We start from the raw sequence: 18235 nt of genomic DNA on the forward strand, positions 1-18235 counted from the left end.
AGAGGCAGAGGACTGCCCAACACCACCATTAAGTGAGATAAACTCTGATTTCCTTTTTAAACATCTTAATGATGAGTTTTGCGGTTTTTTAAAATTAATTAATTTATTTATTTTTGGCTGCGTTGGGTCTTTGTTGCTGCGCGGGCTTTCTCTAGTCGCGGCGAGCGGGGGCTACTTTTCATTGCGGTGCGCGGGCTTCTCACTGCGGTGGCTTCTCTCGTTGCAGAGCATGGTCTCTAGGTGTGCGGGCTTCAGTAGTTGTGGCTTGCGGGTTCAGTATTCGTGGCGCACGGGCTTAGCTGCTCCACGGCGTGTGGGATCTTCCCAGACCAGGGCTTGAACCCATGTCCCCTGCATTGGCAGGCGGATTCTTAACCACTACGCCACCAGGGAAGTCCCAAACTCTGATTTCTTAAATAGCAACCCCAGTGGTGAGGTAAGGAAGAAAGGAGAGGCCTGGGCAGCAAAATGAAACAGCATCCAAGAGCTGTGAGGCCTCTCACGTCCTGATAACCCCGCATCGCAGGACCGTGGCCGCAGGTCCTGTGTCAGCTACTATGCTCTGGGTTAGTTACGAGATTACGAGAACGTCAGTGTCCTCTTTCGCAGAGCCCCCACAGCTGATCACTGCCTCCCACTGAACTACTCCGGCCAATCCATCAGCGAGCCCTCCAGACTCCATGTCTGAAACGGCTCCTGAATCCACCCCCTTCTGCTCACCCGTCAGCCTTAACCGTGGAGATGCCTCACTGCTGTCCCTGCTCTGCAGGCTCTCCGCTCTCTGATCCACCACCCACACTCCCACCCCACCCACCCAGCTGGCCCAAGCCACAGTAATGGGGGGAGGAGCTGAGGCCTGGGTTACCTGTGCTGTTTAAAAGCAGCCGCTTTGGAGTGTCATTAAAAGCCTCACCATACTGATGCTGCCTACACAACTGTGGGTAGGAAGACTGACATTTTACCTATAACCCTTTCCATGTTAAATAACCATAGTACCACAGGTTTCGAGTTAAAAAAAAGAAAAGGAAAAAAACCTACCACCAGCCACATTAAACCATGGTGTCATGCAGGAGACTCAAATTCTGTAAGTCTTAGCACTTAGGGTGTGCAAAGAACAGCTGTTTGAAAGAGGTAGATGAAGGGTGTGGGAAGCAGTGACTTACATGCCTTTTGTGGGAGGCAGGGAGAAGATTCCTTCATACTGCCAAGACAAATTAGCCTGTATCTGAGAGGACTTAATAGCCAATGGAAGAATTGGCTTCTTAATGTTTTACACAGAAATGAATTCCATAAAAACAGCATTTGAACCAATGAAGGACTGTGTTGGTTTCTGAGGACTGTGGTTGGGTCTGCCATCCCAGATCCAGGACCTTGGTTGGCAATGGGAGTGGATGATCACAGACATGCAAGTGCACCATCGCCCAGACGCCCCCTCAGGCTCCACAGCACAAAGGGAGCCGTGAAGACCATAAGACTCCTCCAACCCCTGCCCCCCAGTATCTGTACCAGAAGGCCTGTTTGGTATGGCTTTAGGAGAGCATGACCTCTGATTTAGCTCTCAGGGGCTCAGGCTGAATTCCCAGGATTATTGCACAATATGCCAATAAAGATCACAGACTTCCAATTTCTAAGATGTTTATAATGAACCATGAGTTGCAGAAAAACTGGGGGTGGCGGCAGGGGGAAACTAAGGAAAACTAGAAAAAGCTGTATCACCATTCAACTTGTTCAGCATCGACCCCCGAGCAGGCCCCAGAACTACAAATGGCACCTTATTATTCTGTGATTAATACCAAAAACATCAACAGATAACAAAACATCTATTCACACACTCACTAGCACCCATATAACACCCTGCACCAGGCACAGTTCTATTCTGTCTTACAGATATTAACTCACTTAATTCTCCTTAATCTATGTGAATAGTACTATTATCCCTATTTTACATTTGAGGAAATTGAGGCACAGAAAGGTTAAATACTGTGCCCACTGTCACTCAGCTAATGCAGAGCATAACTAGATTAAAACCCAGTTAATGTGGCTCCAGAATCTCTGCTCTTAACTAATGTCTATACTGCCTATTGCGCTAGAATTTATAAGGTCTGTAAGTTAAAAATGTGTTCACTGGTCCTCAGAATCACCCTGTCGTATCTTCCTGAGATACATCTACTAGGCCTAGAACAAAATGTGTATTGCACCTGCTGAGTTAAACGAAGATTAACTTTATCTTCTAAGACACAAGAATATAAGGAGACAATATGCTATGGTCAGAGATAATGTACTCCTGGGTGTCTACATCTGAGGGTATATGGTATGTGTCAAAGAGAGGTATGATTACTAGTTACTATAAATGAACAGATGTTGTATTCTTCTACTCATTAAAATTAGTCACATAAAACTTTTGTAACAATACTAACTGGGAAAATCAAACTAATCACTCTTTTCTATAAAAGGGGAATTCTTGTTCCACAGAACCTCAATGCATATTGTTTTTACCACATAAATTTACAACTGATTTATATATGTCTTCCCTAAATTTGGAAGTTTTTTTTTTCTTTTTAGAACAATTTTTCTCTGAAGGGAAACACTCCCAGGGGCGGCAGAGTGGGGCGGTGGGGGGGGGAAGCAAAAAGAAAACAGATTTGAAGTCACTTTTCTACTTCTTTGCAAAATAATACTGGATAATAAACCCATTAACAATAATAAACCCCAAATAACTATAATATTACTGCCAATATATCAGAAAGGTCTCCCTACTAGACTTGCTGTACTTTGAAACACTTAACCTCATCCTTTTTTTTTTTGCTATCTTCAATCCTCAATACAATGACTGGTACATAGTCCCGGTATCCCATAAACATCTATTGAATTGCTAAATAAACCTAACACTGGCCCAATCCAATATCAAAGACTTCCTAATCTTTCTAAGAAAAACAGTTTTGTGATACCAGTTCACTGGTACACAACACTATTGTTAGGACAAAACAATCAGGTAATATATAAGCAGTCAGGACATTTAGGAAGGATAATAAGAACAATTAGTTTATATCCTTAAGGGTATAACTTAGTACTCCCAAATATTAGGCAAATAGCAAAACAGCTTAAATTTTAAGAAAAAGATCTAGGTTTCATATCAGATTTAAAAAAAAAGAGAGAGAAATGCTAATAAGCACTAGAAAGACTGTGGCCTTCTCTGAAGGTTTTTAAGAATAAGATACTCATCGTAGGGCTTCAGGTTATTTTTGCAAGAAGACAGAAAGCTCACCTAGGCAGCATTTTCCAGCTCTAGAATTCCTTGGCTATAGCCTATGAGACAAAATGGACAACTAGGCTGAACAGGCAAATGAAGAAAAAAGGTGCCACTTCTTAGCAGGGGGATAACAATTTGAATTTGAGGCTATCATGAACTTACATATAACAGACATTTAAAAAATTTATCCCAGTGCCTAACAAACTTTCTTCGAAGATCTTTTCTTTTAAATGAAAAACAGTAGCTTTATTAATGCACAACCCATTTCAAATTTGAAACACAACTCTAAGCCATACCTTGTGGACTGAAAAGCCGTAATTGTAATGTGGAATGAGACCAACTGAAATCAATATAAGAAATTTGAAGTAAGTAAATACTTTTTTTTTTCCTAGGGGGTTAGTATAAAACGTATGAAATTACAGTAGTAAGAAGTTATTAATTTTAAATTATAAAGTGGAATTGAGGACTTCAAAATATTCACAGATTTTTCAAAGAATTTTGAAAGCAAAGAAAACCATATCATGCTCTGGAAAGCTTACCTTTTAGAAAAACAGCATTTAATTTGCCCAGCTGCTCGACCATGTTGCACTGCAAAGCCACAGCCACATGGATCCCACCAAGCCCTGCACTGATTATAAAGTTGTATTTTCAGGTTCACAGATATTACACTGACTGGCTTCTACACAAACATTCATTATTTAATCGCTAACCCAATTTAATTATTAAACCTGAACCAGGTGAGAACAGGAACTGTGTCGACTTACCTGTATACCAGAATACTCTGGCAAGCACATTTAGGAAAATTTCAACAATCACTGGGCAAAGAATCACTAGTAGCAGAATGTTACCTTCAAGTCAGGAGAATTAACTAGTAGGCACTAAAAACGTTTGCTAAATGAAAGAATAAAGGAATGTTCATTCAACAGGGGGAAATGGCTTTTCAAATATATTTTTTTCCAAATAAAATGACTGCTGATTAATACAGCAGTTACTTGTGGATTTCTCCCCACTGCCCACAGTCCAGATGGGTCACTACTCCCACCGTTAGGATCCCAGCCATGGAGGTGAAGGTAGGGCAGCTGTGTGAGACTTAACAGAGCACAAGCATCAGAGACTGTGTATCAATGAGCCTGTCCTCAGTGGGATTTTAAAGTGGGTTTTCCATCACTTGGTATTAGAAAAAATTTTGCCTCTTCAACTACATTTTAAGTTTCTTTTTTAATAACCTTATTTTCTGCTAATCACGGAGAATTTGTGAAATAAGCAAAATATAAAGAAAATAAAATCAACCCATAAGATCACCTAGAAATAAACTCTTTTACCACTTTGATGTATTTTCCATTTTATATATATATATCCTTTATATAATTGGAACCATATTATATGTACAATTTTATATTCTACTTATTTTAATTGACACCATAATGAGCACTTTCTCACATAATTAAAAAATCTTCTTAAAAACTACTTTGATGGCTATATCACATTTTATTGTTTAAATTTACCATAATTTGACTATTTTTCTACCGCTGGATAACTAAGTTGTTTCTTCTGATTTTCCACAGGATAAATTATGCTGTAATGAACATCTTTGTGCTAAACCATACCAGAGTATTTTTGTATACTAAACCTTTATCTGATTTTGTGATTCCTTAAGACAAAGTCTTAAAAGAGGAATTACAAGCTAAAAAGTTACAAACATGTTTAAATCTTGACATATATTGCCAAACGGTTTCCCAGACAGGAAAGGAACTATTTGCCTCATACGGCATCCCAGTCCCAGGCACACAGCGGCAGTCCATGAGCAGTACTGCCAAGACTCCCCTCCCTTTGTTTGCCTGTTCAGAATGACTGCTTTTTAGAACAGTAAACAACACAATTATCTTAATACCATTAAACCCGATTTCTTCTGCCTCAAGTTAGTGATCATTTTCTATATACAGGGCAAAATAAGACTTCAGTTTCCTCATCTAGGAAATGAGGAGAGTTAGACTAAATGGTCTGTAAGGCACTTGTGAGTAATAACATTTTACAATTCTTATCTGTCCTTGTGCAGACACCGTATGTGTAGGTTCACAGGACACCGACAGGAGAATAAAACGTAACCTATTCACTTAAAGCTGTTCAGCTGTTATTCAATCTTGTTTCTCTTGGAGCAAATCATGAACAATAACTGCAAATTAGAAATACTTAAATACAATTGCCATACTGTTTTATAAAAAGAAAGATAATATTCACTTCTGGTATTTAAGTACATAAACTAGTTTTTGATTTTCAATTCAGGCTCCATAAAACTAGATGCAACAGCTGGAAATTCTGATTCAGAATTTTGACTTCACAGAAAACCAGATGCTATATTGAAGATAAGGTTTCCTGGAGAAGTGCAGCATTTTAAGAGGCAACAGAAAATCTGTATTAGATTTTCTGCAGAAAAACAGAAACCTCCAGGATATTAAGCATTAAGAATCTGCACATTAACAGAAAGATGAAGCTGCCAATCTGCAGTTCATATTTCTTAGCAGCAATATAACCTATTTACGTGATGCACGCACACAGACCTTTATTACCCTATAGGTGTAATATGCCTAAAAGTACCTGCCAGATACCTCAAAACCACTTGCAGGTAAAAGGAAAACAAATGACAACTATTTTTTTAAATCTTTGAAAATTACATTAGGATAAAAAGTACCAAGAAAACATTATTTCAGTGGAGAATTCAAGCGGAACCTTATTACTTGAAAAACAGTAAAAGTTACCTTAAACACTGTAATTGGAAAAACAAAGAAAAAGGATTTAGGGAAAGTGGCATTATTATTAAGATAGCAAGACAGCTACTGACTTAAAAACTTTACTTGTAAAAGAACATTTTATTCTTGAAAATTAAAAATGAACTTCATAGCATACAACACTACTCCGGAATAAAAACATTTTCCCTTTTATATCTTTTCAAAGAAAACTGAAAGGGTTAATAGATTTGGAGTCAAATTTTACATGAAAAATTTTTTTCCTGCATCAGTGAAAAAATATTTATTGAGTTCTTACTAGATGTCCTGAGTTGAGGAAATTGTGGTTGGAAAAAAAAAAAAAAAAAATCACAGCTCTTTGCCCTTGTGTGTCCTGAAGCAGTAGTCCACACAACGGAGGGATGGGTATCCCTGGAAGCACAGGAGGGACTGCTGTGGTGTATCTGGCACACATAGTTTTAAGGAAGTCTATTTCTAGAGCCTCAACATCTATGTATACTCTTTTCTGAAGCAGATCTGCCTGTGAATCTGCTGTGACCCACATCCTGCTGGTTCTACTTTCTTACAAAACCTTCACAAGCACCCCTCTCCCACTTCTTAAAGAAAGTCAGAGCTCCACCATACCTGAACTTCCTATGGTGCACTGTCCTGGACATAAAAACCTCTAACAAAGGGACAATTATAAATTCTGGGAATGACTCTAATGACTGGACAAGAAACCCTTTCACAAGTCTGGTGGGGGGCAGGTTCCAATTTTTTCCACTCAACACAATTAATGGAGGATCTGAGTTGTCAGCTGACAGATCATTTTAAAAAGTTTTGATGACAGTTTGGGCATGTAACTCAGAGGAAGTTCAAAGAACAGAGTGGAGCGCCAGCGCTATAACAAAACTCCTTCCACTCTTGTCCGCTTATGTATGCAAACAAGGTTTCCAATGTTTCTTGGCTCTTACGTAATAGGAAATGAAAATTAAGAATGCAGTTGATACTGAACACTGTCATAGTCTAGAAAAAAAGTAGCATTCATCCACTTGCACATGATCTAGTTAAAAAAATCTGTTGCCTTAAGAGACTTTTCACGTCAAATAACGTATTTTTTGTTTTAATCCATGTATATTGGTAATAATTGCAAAGGTAGCTCAACACAGAATAATTCAACACAATAGTTCAACAGAGAACAATTACAGCCTTTTGGTCATCACCGGAAATACCTTAAAAATTAAATTTCTACTTGCGTACCTATTTTTGTTGCAAAGAAGTATAAGAGAATGAGCAATAAAAGATTTTCAACAATAATGAGGGCTAGGATAATATTATGTGGGGGAAGTGAAATGGAGTTTACGGAGAAAAAGAAGGACTGTAAAATTTATGACTATAAAAAAGATTTTTTAAGGTTTTTTCTTTTTCCAACAAATGATGGTATCAAATATAGTATTTAGATTCCATGGGATACATTTAAAAGAATGATCAAAAGTTTAACTTTAAAATGTCAAGTTTTATAGTATGCTGGAAATTATATCCTGTGCAACTATTTAAACTTATAATGAAAAATTATAGATGTCAGCTTGAAATATATATGACGTTACTTAGTTTTTTTCAAAATTCTTTTAAAGGACAAATAAACAAAAATATTTAAAGGTCACTGGTTTATGGGCTGGTAGGGTGAAAAACACTGAACATACATAACTGTAAATAATTAAACAAAGTTCTGTGAAGTAAAAACATAGGGATACTATAAATGCATAAAATAGAGGCACCCAACCTACTCTGGGGTGAGGGGCAGAGAGGGTTTCTGCCATGAAAGGTAAGCCTCAAGAGGATAAGGATTGTGTCTGTCTTATTCATTCTTATATTCCCAGAGTCTAGAATGAATGAGCGAAGGTGATGCTTGAACTAAGAAATAAATAAATTAGCCTGGCAAAGAGAGTGGGAGGAAAAGTGTTTCAGACAGAGGGAACAGCATGTATAAAGACTATGAGGGGCTTCCCTGGTGGCGCAGTGGTTGAGAATCTGCCTGCTAATGCAGGGGACACGGGTTCGAGCCCTGGTCTGGGAGGATCCCACATGCCGCGGAGCAACTGGGCCCGTGAGCCACAACTACTGAGCCTGCGCGTCTGGAGCCTGTGCTCCGCAACAAGAGAGGCCGCGACAGTAAGAGGCCCGCGCACCGCGATGAAGAGTGGCCCCCACTCGCCGCAACTGGAGAAAGCCCTCGCACAGAAACGAAGACCCAACACAGCCAAAAATAAATAATAAATTAATTAATTAATTAAAAAAAAAAAAAAAAAAGACTATGAGGCAGAGGAGAACATGAAATGTTCAAGGAACCAAGCTGTATCATTCCAGGCTTTACAATCTATATTAGAGATTTTTTTTTCCTAAAGAGGTAACTGGAAGGAAATATTTTAATCAGGGAAGTGACCTAATTAGGTTTACTTTTAATATATTATCTCTCAGAAAAAAAACAAAAACAAAAACCTGTTGCTAATCAGTAAGAAGAGGGAACTCATTCATTCATCCATCAAATATTAACTGAATATCTGTTTTATGCCAGGTACTATATTAGGCAGTGAGGGTACAGGAGTAATCAAACAATGAAACCCTGAGAACTTGTAACCCATCAAGAAGTATTTAAGAGAGTGAAAAGACAAACTAACTGGGAGACTAAGAGAAAATACTTGCAAGTCACACATCTGACAAAGGACTTGTATTCAGAATATGTCAAGAACTCTCTCAAACTTCACGCTAAGAAAACAAACAACTCTATTTTAAAATGGGCTAAAGACTTGTACAGACTCCTCACTAAAGAAGGCAAACAGACACATGAAAGCTGTTCTACATCATTAGCCATTAGGGAAATACAAATTAATAATGAAATATCACTACACACACACCCATTAGCTAAAATAGCTAAAATAAAAAATACTGACAATACCAAGTGCTGGTGAGGATGTGGAGCACCTAGACCTCTCACATATTGCTGGTGAGAATACAAAATGTACAGCCACTGTGAAAAACAAGTTAGCCGGTTTTTTTTAAACAGCCTTATTGAGATATAATTCATATAGCATACAAGTCACTCATTTAGAGTGTGCTATTCAGTGGTTTCTAGTATATTCACAAGTTGTGCAACCATCACTTCAATCAATTTTAGAATATTTTCATCACCCCAAAGATCCCATATTCATTGGCAGTCATTTCCTGTATCTCCCCAACCCTCCCAGCCCTAGGCAACCAACCTACTTTCTGTCTCTACGGATTTCTCTCTTCTGGACATTTCATACAAACGGAATCATACAATATGTGGCCCTTTGTGACTGGCTTCTTTCACTTAGCATGTTCTCAAGGCTTATCCATGTTGTAATAAGCATCAGTACTTCATTACTTTTTATTACCAAATAATATCCACTGTATAGATATATCATATTTTATTTACCCATTCCTCAAGTTGATGGACATTTGGATTATTTTCACTTTTTGATCATTATGAATAATGCTGCTAAGAACATTTGTGCACAGGCAGTTTTTTTTTTAATAACATGAAACATATAGTTACCATATGACCTAGCAATCCCACTCCTGGCTATCTGCCCTAGAGAAATGAAAATTTATGCTCACACAAAAACCTGTACACAAATATTTGTAGCAGCTCTTTTCATAATTGTCAAAAACTGGAAATAACCCAAATGTCCTTCAACAAGTGACAGATAACCAGGGTACCTCCATATAATAAAATACTCCTCAGCAACAAAGAAGGAAGGAACTATTAATAAACACACATCTTAAATGAATCTCAAGGGCATTATACTCACTAAAAGAAGTCAGTTTCAAAGGGTTACATACTACATGATTCCATTTACATAAAATTCTCAAAAAACCAAAACTATAGCAAGGAAGAACCAGTTGTGTGGGGGGAGGGGGGTGGGGGTGTCTACAAAGGGGTAACATGAGGGAGATTTTGGAGGTGTTGTAACTGTTCTGTATCCTGACTGTAAAATGGTTATACCAAAAGAGAATATATATATGTATATATACATACATGTTGGTGTATATATATACATATATGTATTACAATTCATAGAACTGTACAGCAGAAAGGTCAGTTTTATTGTATGTTAATTTTAAATTAAAATTAAGAAAAAAAAGAAGCCAACTAGAAAGATACACACTGACTCTCCTAGCACCTTATGCTCCAGCCTGGAAAGTAAGCATTCCGTATTTACTGCGTGCTTATCGTCTATCAGCGACTGTGCCAGAGAGCTGACCACAGAACAAATGACTTTGGCCATCCTAACACAGATGTAAAAGTCCAAATATAGGGTGTCTTTTAATTTAAATACTAGCTGGCCTCCCACGACTGCTTAGGAGAATTATGAATTATCATCAAATAAATGTATCATGGCTGACACTCCTTCTAGAGCGTAAGATGCATTATAGAAATGCCCAGGTGAAAAACACCTGCTTTTAGGACTTTTAACTTGGGGCTCACATCCCAAACCACTGTTGTTTTGTTTTTGTTTTTTGTCTGCTTATGGTGTCTTAGGAGCCTGTCATTTGGGCCTCTCCATTCCCTGTTGAAGCTGCTCCAGAAGAAAACTGCCTCTTTTGACTGCCCTTTCTCATCTCTCATTTATGCTATGTAGCCTATATTTTACTTTAGATCATCCCAAACATAAGCTCTGAATTTGGTGAAAATCCAAGAAGTTTTGGTGTTGCAGTCAGAAACAGAAAGAAACATCACTTTAATTATGTAGGTTATATATATGAAATTTGTTATTTTGAAGCAAAGACTGAGCCCAACACTTCAGGAGACCAGAAGTAGTAGATCCCAAAATACCAGGGCCATTCTGAAGTCAACAAGAAGAAGCTGGTTTGTAACAAAAACTGAATTAAACTTGGGAGTCAAAAGACCCCAATTTGAATGATCCTGGCTCTGCTTACAATCTAGCCAGATTCTAGACAGGTAAACAATAAATATAATAAATATGTTAAAAAACATATAATAATAAACAGTAGTAAGTCTGTTAATAAAGTATATTAGACAGTGATGTTATGGGGGAACAAAAAGAAAAAGAGTAAGGGAAGGGAAATCTAGGTAGAATGTGGGGGAAGAGATGAATTATAATTTTAAATAGAGTGGTCAGGATGGCCTTATTGAGAAGATGACACGTAAGGACATGCTTAAAGGAGTGGAGGTAAGAGTCATCCAGACAGATATCTGGGGGAAAGCATTACAAGTACAGGGAACAAGTACAAAGGCCCTAAGACAGGAGTAGACCTAGCATATGTGATGAAAAGCAAGGACACCAAAGGTCTACTGGACCTCTGAGCACAGATGTCAGGTAGGTAATCCAACGTAGAGTTTGAAAGAGAAGTTGGAGCTGGAAATAAAAATTTAGGAGTTACTGGAGCTCAAATAGAGCTGTACGGTTGGATGAGACAACCATTCATTGTTCTTTGAACAAACACTTAATGAGTGCCTATGTGTCAACTAGGCCAGGGAGAGTGGAAAAGAGACAAGAGAGAGAGAGAAAGAGACAAAACAGAGGAGAGAGAGAAACTTAGCCTCACAAAATGCTCTGCAGTTCATCTGTAGTTTTAACCAGAGCAATGGGGGAGGCCAGGGGGAAAGAAACTGTGAGAGAATTCCCCGTCACGGTTTTTAAAAAACATTAGTCAAAGAAAGTTACAAAAAAAAAAAAAAAAGATTTAGTGAAAAGTGTAAGAAACATTAAATCTGATTCTTAATCTAGGAGATTAACTGCAGGACTGTGCTCAGCACCTCAAATTCTCGTTGTTAAGTCATCACTAACATTCTTTTCATCAATTTTTCATTGAGAAATTCATGTATATCAGTCTGAAGATGAATCAGAGGTACCTTGCTTTCTGATAGTTTCAAAGAGGAATTCTGCTTGCCCAGCCCATGTTAACACAGATGATGGCAGTTCCTTGTGGTAGCCATGCTTGATCAAGGCCATTGTAAGACAGTGTGTTATTCCACATAGTTATTCCTAAAAATGGATATTTCACCCCTTATATATGAGCTGAATGTAAATCTCAAAAGAAATCTTAGGGAGGACAGCATAATTTTGATGCAATCCTAGTAGCAATTTATGAATAGATTTTGCTTCAAAAGTTTTCAAGTTCAGAATATATGTTGCTTAGGTACCTAAGAAAGGCTCCAAAGGTCCATTTGAACAATGTGTGTAGGTGTGGTAGGTGAATCAATAGTCTCTCTAAACCTGAGTGATGGGATATCTGTTCATTAGGTCAGCTTTGTGCTGAAAAATCTTAAATATGGAACTAAAATGTGTACCAATAACGAAGCAACACTCACAATTAGTTCATGTACACCTCTAGATTAGTTAAGGTTCTCTTGAACAGCAACTGCTTCTAGCTAGCATTCCAAAAAAGGGGATACTAAGGTTATCCAACAAGTTTGAAAGAGGGGTTAAAATTCAGGGTTTATCACCCTAAGCCCTACTGAAATTTTGAGCCAGATAACTCTTTGTTGTAGGGGAACTATTCTGGGAACGGGGGCTGTCCTGTACATTGCAGGATGGTTTAGCAGCATCCCTGGCCCCTACCTACTAGATGCCAGAGCAGGCCCCTAGCAGTGACAAACAAAAAGGTCTCCAGACATTGCCAAAATCCCCTGGAGGCAAAATTGCCACCAGTTGAGAGTCATTGGTTTAATGCCAAAACATGTGAAGAGCAAAGATCCAGCTGGACCTCTGAAACAATTGGAAGTGGGTATTTAAAACTCCTCTTTGAGTCTGCCTAAAGGTTTATCAATTTTGTTTATCTTTTCAGAAAACCAGCTCATAGTTTCATCCATCTTTTCTATTGTTTGTTTTCGTCTCTATTTCATTTATTTCCTCTCTGATCTTTATTGTTTCCTTCCTACTACTGACTCGGGGCTTGTTCTGTTCTTTTTCTAGTTCCTTTAGGTGTAAAGTTAGGTTGTTCATTTGAAATTTTTCTTGTTTCTTGAAGTAGGCCTGTATCGTTATAAACTTCCCTCTTAGAACTGCTTTTGCTGCATCCCATAGATTTTGGAAAGCTGTGTTTCTACTTTCATTTGTCTCAAGCTGTTCTTTGATTTCCTCTTTGATTTCTTCATTGCCTCATTGGTTTTTTAGTAGCACGTTGTTTAGTCTCCATGTATTTGTGTTTATTCCAATTTTCTTCCTGTAATTGATTTCTAGTTTTATATCGTTGTGGTCAGAAACATGCTTGATATGATTTCAATCTTCTTAAATTTGTTAAGACTTGTTTTTTGTGGCCTAACATGTGATCTATCCTGGGGAATGTTTCACATGCACTTGAAAAGAATGGGTATTCTTCTGTTTGGGGATGGAATGATGCTCACCATCAGGGAAATGCAAATCAAAACCCCAATCAGACGTCACCTCATACCTGTCAGAATGACTATCATCAAAAAGACAAGAAATAACAAGTGTCTATAAGGATGTGGAGAAAAGGGAGCCCTCGTGCACTATTGGTGGGGATGTAAACTGGTGCAGCCATTGTGGAAAACAGTATGGAGGTTCCTCAAAAAATTAAAAATAGAACTACCATATGATCCAGCAATTTCACTTCTGGGTATTTATCCAAAAAACCAAAAACACTAATTCAAAAAGATATATGCAAAAAAAAAAGATACATGCACCCCAATGTTCACTGCAGCATTATTTATAATAGCTAAGACATGGAAGCAACCTAAGTACCCATTGACAGATGAATGGATAAAGATGTGATACACACACACACACACACACACACACACACACACACTCACACACAACGGAATGTTACTCAGCTGTAAAAGAGAAAGAAATCTTGCCATCTGCGACAACATAGATGGACCTAAAGGGTATCTCATGCTAAGTGAAATAAGTCAAACAGAGAAAAACAAATACTGTATGTTTTCACTTACACGTGGAATCTAAAAAACAAAACAAATGAACAAATATAACAAAACAGAAACAAACTCACAGATACAGAGAACAAACTGGTGGCTGCCAGAGGGGAGGAAGGTGGGGGGAGGGGTGAAATAGGTGAAGGGAATTAAGAGGTACAAACCACTGGTTATAAAATAAAGAAGTCACGGGGATATAATGTACAACACAGGGAATACAGTCAATAATATTATAATAACTTTGTATGGTGTGAAATCTCTAATGATATCAAATCACTGTGTTGTATACCTGAAACTAATATTATAAGTAAACTATACTTGGATTAAAAATAAATTAATTAATTTTTAAATTATAGAGCTCCCTTGATTTCTAATCCCTTTTCTTCTCTGATTTTCAGCTTTAATTCTCTCACTGCATCTCAGCAATGGGAACACGGCCACCAACAGCTCCTTTTATTTGATAAAATCCAGGCCTCTGGACAAAGAATGACTCTTTTCTCAAATTGCAATTTTTAAGAAATCTTAGGGAAGGATTCTTATTGTCCTGATTTGAGTCTGATACCTACCCTTTGTGTGTGACCTGGAGGATGTTACATGGAAACACAGCAGCTTCTGCTGAAAATACCAGTTTGAAGTCAGAGACGGTATCAGTTCCCAAAAGGAGGAAGGTGCTTATTGTTGATAGAAGGGTGGTTTGGGACAAAAAAATATAATAGGCATCCACCACAACCATTTAATACGGAATAATAAGCATAACACAGAGCAAATAGTCAGGAAAATAATATTTCTTCATAATATTGAACTTGCTTTTCTACATTTGAGGCACGTCTGTGAGTTAGGTATTCTGGGCAGCATCAGAGTCCACTGAGAGACCATTATAATTTTTAGGTAAGTGGGCAGGCAGAGTACATAACATCTATGCTTGGCTGTTTTGTCACTGATGTATTTTAAAGTGAATTTCTGGATGATACATTTAAGTAATCCACAGATGAAATTTTGGAATATTACTATTACTGTAATATTACTGTCCACAGGCAGACATGACAAAGGACTGACAGTTGGTATGCTTTGTGGGCTACTAGCAAAATATACTTTTAACATGTGACTCTGCCTAAGTCAGCGGAAGACCATAATTGAACAACCATTGCCCAATTTGTGGGCTAACAGAAAACCAAATGTTTGCCTTGAAACTTTCCAACTGGGTTCAAGAATAAAATCCAGGAATATGATAATATACACATCAAATGGGCATGAATGCATTCAATTCAAAATTTAAGGAAGGAAGCAGTCTAAGTTTAAAATTTTTAAAAATTTTCCCTAAGACTAAGAGGAGACAGGAGACAGGAAATCTTTCCCTGGTTCTCCCATTAGCAAATCCCAGAAATTATATTCCATGTTAATTTAGAAGCACCTGCACCTTGAGAGTAAGATCAGAAAGAGCCTAGCTCCCAAATCTCAGCTTTAGGCACGCCAGAGCTCTCAGGATTTCCATTCATCTGTTATCTCACAGAAGTAGGCTCAAACACCTGACTGCAACTTATCCCAGAAGAAGCACCCCTTTACAGAGCCAGGAGCCAGTCATAATCAAAGGAAGGACAGAGAGAAAGGCTTGAAGCAGTAGAGGAAAGTGTAGGGGGTTTCAACCTGCAGAGTCATCTCCGTCAGCGTCACGGGAGTTGGGGCCTCTCCCCTCTGTTCTTGAATCTTACCGTGTTAGAGTCAGTTATAGGGGCTACATTCACCAGCAACACACAGGAATACTAGTATTTTCAAAGTTCATCAGTAGATTACTTAAATATGACACCTTGGAAATCTCCAAAATTCCAAGCTTAGTAAAAATCACATTTCTACATTTTAAACAGACACCCAACAAAAAGGAATAACCAATGAGATTCTTAATCCTCTGATGAGGAAAAAGTAACCCAGCACTCACATCCTCACTGCAAAGCCAGAGGTCTGCGGTGTCTCTGTGCTAATGCAGTAATAACGTGCTAGTTGGCTGCGATTAGACAACCATAAACTTCTATCTTTTCTTATAAAAGACTGATGTTCAATCACTGCTTTTATAAATGCCATAATTTATTTTCATTTCAACCTGAGGGCAGGGCTGTGATAAAGACACTGAGGATCTGGGAGAAACCCATGCATGAGTCACTACTGGAGGAAGAACTGCACGATTCCAGCTTCCACTGAGGGAGAGAATCCAGCCTAAAGGAGACATGATGATCAACCCTCAGCCTTCAAATTCCACGAGGCCAGGACTTGTATGTTATGATGTCTCCGCATCAAGCAGCACCTTGAAAGTGCTCAAAAACTGTTTACTGAGTGGTCATTGCTGCAAGGCTTCTCTATAAATCAGGAAGACTTGTAGATACACAAATCAAAGAAATGTTTCTCAATCTTTTCACTGCAGATGGGGAAAGCAGTTGCATAAATATTATCGTAAGTAAAGCAATCAATTTGTCAAGCACAGCAACAGACAGTGCAGCGTGAATGGAAAACAGAGACCTCATGAATGAAATTCATTCTATCATTGTTCTCATTTAAAAAAATTTAGAGTGAGAAATAAAGTTCTTTCAGCTATTTGGTTATGGCAGAAAGAGAGAGTTTCAGTGTTATTTAGATGTGATTTCTACTACCTTTTAAAGATCTTTCACTCTTGTCGTTCAATACTAAGAACCCTGAATGGATGGTCCACTTTGTCCCGATTTTTCAAGACATTCATATATTTAATCTTAAGCCCTTCCAACCTGGCTTCTCTTAACTAACTCTTCAATGAAATTCTTCTCTACATGATAACCAATTTAACATGGTCAAACCTCCTGGTTTTCCTCTGTTGCATGATACTTAACCAATTATTTATTTAATCAAAATTCTCTCTTCCTTGGGATCCAGGATATTCCGATCTGTATCCTCTACTCTCTGAGGGCACGTCTCAGGAATTATCCTTAGCTCCCGACTAAAGGAGCACCTCGTAGCACCTTTCTCCTCTGAACTTGACCTGTGGAATATACATACATCATATACGGCAGAGTACGCAGGAAATGTTGCATGTGTTTTGCAGAGTGAATGTTCTTCTCCCACACTCAATGCTCAGTGTTCCCTCCTCCATTTGGCGTTCTCATGCTGCCCTCACACAACGTGAGCCACCCAAATCACTCCAGCAACTCCTTAATACTTTCCATTATTTTAACTGATACACACAATCAAGTATATTTATATTTGATTACGAATGCCTATCTTTATGGCCCAGTGGCCCTATGTGGTCTATCTAATAAAAGCTAATATTTAGTGAGCATTATTATGAGCCAGACGCTATTCTAAGTTTTTATATACACACACACACACACACACATACACACACACACATAGACAACCCTATGAGGCAGGTACGATTATAATTCCCCATTTCAGATGAGAAAACTGATTCACACAGAGGTAAAGTAACTTGCCTGGCCACACAGCTAGAAAGTGCCACAGCTGGGGCTTAAAACCTGGGCAGACTGGATTCCAGCCTCTCTGGTCTAAACCACCACACCGTACTGCCTTTATATCAGCCCAATATTTTAGAACTCTTTTTTTTTTTTTTTTTTATTTATTTATTATTTTGGCTGTGTTGGGTCTTTGTTTCTGTGCGAGGGCTTTCTCTAGTTGCGGCGAGCGGGGGCCACTCTTCATCGCGGTGCGCGGGCCTCTCACTATCGCGGCCTCTCTTGTTGCGGAGCACAGGCTCCAGATGCGCAGGCTCAGTAGTTGTGGCTCACGGGCCCAGTTGCCCCGCAGCATGTGGGATCTTCCCAGACCAGGGCTCGAACCCGTGTCCCCTGCATTGGCAGGCAGATTCTCAACCACTGCGCCACCAGGGAAGCCCAGCCCAATGTTTTAGATATTATCTATGTCAGTTAAGGATTTATCTTTGATTGCATTTCTTTTATATCTTTCATTTGATTCACTATATTCACTCAACAAACGTTTTTTGCATTTCTACTATGACCACACACTGTGGACTGAAAATCAAACAGGATGTGGCCAGTGCCTTTAAGAAGCAAAAATGGGGAAGACAAACAGTCAACAGCTGCAGTGAGTTCAATAAGTGACATAACAAAACTATGGGCTGCATCGTTTTAATCAATGAACAAACCAATAGTTTTCTATGTGTCCAGAATGTCTATAAAGATAAAACTTATATTTTCAAACAATCTTGATGTGCCAGAAAGAACATAAGAGTTGAGAGTGACAAAACCCTGATCTGAATTCTTGTCCTGCTGCTTTGGGGTTCATGACTCAGTCAAGTCAGCTTGGGTTCTCTGAAGTTCACTA

General features: G+C 38.5%; 1 protein-coding gene across 3 annotated transcripts in view; it reads right to left on the reverse strand.

The window, feature by feature from the left end:
• Positions 1–18235, reverse strand: part of STX18 (syntaxin 18) — a 121009-nt gene that overhangs the window by 76787 nt on the left and 25987 nt on the right. Inside the window, exon 1 of one of the 3 annotated variants that reach the window (XM_036852528.1) lies at positions 3790–3904. The exons of 1 other annotated variant lie outside the window; for it this stretch is intronic. The gene's annotated coding sequence lies outside the window, so the exon portion shown is untranslated. Of the gene's footprint in view, positions 1–3789; positions 3905–18235 lie in introns of those variants that run through there. One more of the 3 variants, XM_036852527.1, reaches the window with a different exon arrangement.

Source organism: Balaenoptera musculus, chromosome 5 (assembly GCF_009873245.2).
Source record: "Balaenoptera musculus isolate JJ_BM4_2016_0621 chromosome 5, mBalMus1.pri.v3, whole genome shotgun sequence".
NCBI classification, from domain to species: Eukaryota; Metazoa; Chordata; class Mammalia; order Artiodactyla; family Balaenopteridae; genus Balaenoptera; species Balaenoptera musculus.